The sequence below is a fragment of the Juglans regia genome, chromosome 15, assembly GCF_001411555.2.
Source record: "Juglans regia cultivar Chandler chromosome 15, Walnut 2.0, whole genome shotgun sequence".
Lineage (NCBI taxonomy): Eukaryota > Viridiplantae > Streptophyta > Magnoliopsida > Fagales > Juglandaceae > Juglans > Juglans regia.
The window spans coordinates 10,507,135-10,511,115 of NC_049915.1; positions in this window are offsets into that span (position 1 = coordinate 10,507,135).

The following is a 3,981-nucleotide window of genomic DNA, read 5'->3' on the forward strand; positions in this document are numbered from 1 at the left end:
AATTAAATAAGTTGAAAGCCTTCAAGTGTCCAAAGCCTATAAGTCATGTTGTTGCCCTTTCCATAGCTTATGAAATGAATCAAAGCATAATCTTCATCGTTTAAGCCCTTGAACTTGTATTTGGCCATCTGGAACTTGCAACATATCTTTAAGACTAGGCCCACCTTGGTTCCCATCATTCCCCCTCTCCTCAAAAGGATTCGACCTCGAATCTCCACCTGGATCAAAGGGAAAAATGTTAGTAACATTATCATTGATTTCATATGCATTGTCATTAATTTGTTCAAGAATTTGAGAACATCCATCCAAGCTACTCCTGTTGTCAACAGATAAAGACATTAAATCTAAAGGAGTAAATAGATTAAGTCTATAAACAATTTCAAAAGGAGAATATAAAGTGGTTGTATGCATGGTCCTGTTATATGCAAACTCTATAAATCCATCCATAACCACAAAAATAGAATTTCTACTCCTTTCTTTCCTAGGTAGCCCCAAGACAAAGTCCATAGATATATGTCTGCACATGACTCACTAGGAATAGGTAAGGGCGTATGCAACCCATGTGGCAAAAGTATAAATTTGGCCATTCTGCATGTAACGCACCTGCCACAAATACAATTGACATCTCTCTTCATCTTAGACCAACATAAATGTTCATGCAAAATGTCTAATATTTTCTTGACACCAGAATGACTACTCCAAATATATGCAAATTCAATGAAGGGCAAATGATAGTCCCACAAACATTCATGCAACACATCAATGAATGACAATTGATACTTCCACAAACGTTCATGCAACACGTCATTGAAAGGCAAATGATATTCCCACAAACGTTCATGCAACACAACAAAAGTCTTCCTTACACCATGGTTACCCAACAAACCACCATGTCCATCACACAAGCAACTTATGCACAAAACTAGTAGGTACACAAAATCTATTCTTTCTAAACAAGAACCAATCTGGTTTATAGAACTTACCAAACGATGCTTTCTCACATGTTTCATACACACTAGCAAAGTCATCATCATTAGCATGCAATTCCTTATCATATTCAAGTTTCAACAATTTTGCATCTAAAATGAAGATAAGTACATACCTTCTTGCTAAAGCATCAACCACAAAAGTTTCCATACCTTGTGTGTATTTGAATACATGAGGAAAAGTCTCAATACAATCCTCCCACTTAGCATGCATTCTACTCAACAACTTACCTTGTCCCTTTAAGTGTGTCAGGCACTCATGTTCTTCAAATAAAGGTCGGTTAGGAATTGTCGCACCTGGCACAAGATCAACGTAGTGCTCTATCTCCCTAATAGGTGACAATCCCCTAAACACACCTCTAGGAATCACGACCTCATATCCCTGCAACAAAGAAACAACAACACTAGGCAAAGAGTCGTTAAATTCGTTAGTATAAAAGCTGGCCTTAGCATAAAAACTCACTTTTGTCTTTTTATTTCTCTCTACAATCTCTCTTTCTTTTTCCTCTTGTGGCTCCACTCTTTTTTCTTGACTCTCTACTACCTCTCTATTTTCTTTTTCTCTCACTCTTTCTTTTGATGTTTCGGCCTCATTCTCTTTTTTCCTCTCACTCTCTTTGTTCTTTTCACTCTCTATTTTTCTTTCACTCTCCTCTGTTTTTGAACTCTCGGCCTTATAATTGTTTTTCAACTCATTCTCTCTTTTTCTTGAGGTTTCAGCCTCATCCAAATCTTTTCCCTTTGAGGGTTCGGTCTTCCCCTTTGCTACAACTTGATCATTTTTGTCCCACTTTGGTTTCCAAGAAGTACTAGAAACCGAAGTATTCCTTGATGTACCCTTTCCTTTTAGCCTTCTCTCCACCTTCATAGCCATGTGCACCATGTCCTCTACCTCCTCATAATGTTGCAACTCAATTACATTGGCTATCTCCCTATTCAACCCCCTCAAAAACCTTGTCATCGTGGCCTCCCGATCCTCCACTACATTAGCCAGAATCATAGCCACCTCCATCTCCTTATGGTAGTCCTCTACACTCCTAGAACCCTGTATAAGATTTTGTAATTTTTGGTAGAGGTCTCTATAGTAGTGGCTAAGTACAAATCTCCGCCTCATGATAGCTTTCAACTCTCTCCATGTTTCTACAGGTCTCTCAAAATGATATGAACCGTTGGAATGAATTCCCTTGAACCCACAATCAATTTGAAAACTCCCCAAGAAAGCCAAAATCAAGTCAAGGATGGAGAATCTAGACCCGATGAGAACTCGTTTCAAGAACCTAGATTATATTAAAATCTAGACCCGTTGAAGAACCCGTCTCAAGAACCCAGATTACAAAGGAGGAACGCCACAAAGGTTGTGATTTACCTTTGATAAGTTCAAGAGTTCAATCAAGAACAAGAGGAGAAAACTCAACTCACAAATAAAATTCAATATTGTCTCTCAAAATTCCTCCTCCTATTGGATACTAATTGATCCCACCAAATAATCGCATAATCAGTGAATTCAATTACAGCCAACTTCATCTTTTTCTCCTCAGAGTAATTATGACAATCAAACAACAACTCTATTCTTTTCTCCCACTCTAAATAAACTTCAGGGTCAGTTCTACCTTGAAATGATGGTATTTTCATTTTGATGCTTCCAAGGTTCTTATCTACTCTATCTTGACCCCCTGAGTTTGCCCTAAGGCCTCTTCCATGCCTAACTCTTCTATGTCTACCGAATCCAACTTCAGATGTTAGCACTTTCTCATTCTCACCATACTCTCCATTCTCATACCCATTCTTAATATTAGGCTCACGTTGCCTCCTATCTTTCACTCCTTGCAGATTTCTAACCATTGCTTCTTGATTATCCATACTATTCCTCACTTCACCTAACACCAAGTTCAACCGCTCAAACTCTTGTTGCATGGCATGCAACACAAAGGATGAGTTATCTGCTCGCCCCCTTTGTGATGAGCTACTCCGATGAGACATTACAAGGTGCTGCACAGAAGAATGATAGTGGTAAAAAAGAAAACCTCACACACTCCCTTACGTGTTTCAACTCGAATAATGGCACTCTACTTGTGTTTCACTCTTAATGGCTTTTTCCCGATAATAGTCTCACACTCTCTTGCCTTTTACCTCAAGAGTTTTCCCACTCAAGTTCTTTAAGAACTAGTTGAACTAAATCAAAACAATATAACCTTGTATTATCCCAACTAGTAATTAGATCCAGGAAACAAGAACAAGAGAAACATGAAGGAATAAAAATGACATGAGAATCAATGAAGTTATACGAACGAAGAGTAACAATAAGACAAGATACCAACTTGAGTGATGTATGCAGCAGCCCCTTTGATCATAAGGTTTAATCAACAAATTACTTTCTTTCTCTTTGTTGTAACTATGTAGTAACTTTGAATATGCTACCTTCTCTTTTCTTCATCCTCTTTTTTTTTTTTTCGAATTTTCTTTTCTTTTCTTTTCTTTTCTCTAATTCATCCACAAACAGCAATAGTCAGTTGTGAAAACGAACCAATTGAATTCAAACACACAAGCATGGACAATGAAGTAGAAGAGAATCAATGGAACGACACTCCAAGCAATTGACAAACTTAGAGATGCAGGAAATCCTAGAATTTTGAAACCCTAGGTGATGCAAATTTCAGCCAAACCCAAAACCCTAAGAATTTCGGCAGCCTACTTTTTGTTTCTTTTTTTTTTGGCAACCCTAGAACAATGAAGCCCTAGAATTAAATTAAAGGATGCTAAAATGAAAAGATAGAATCAGACCTGATTGGAAACCTTGCTCTGAATACCAAATGATATGAACCCGCGGGAACGGAATCCCTTGAACCCACAGTCAATTTGAAAACTTCCCAAGAAAGCCAAAATCACTTCAATGGATGGAGAACCTAGATCCGATGAGAACTCGTTTCAAGAACCTAGATTATATTAAAATCTAGACCCGTTGAAGAACCCGTCTCAAGAACCCAGATTACAAAGG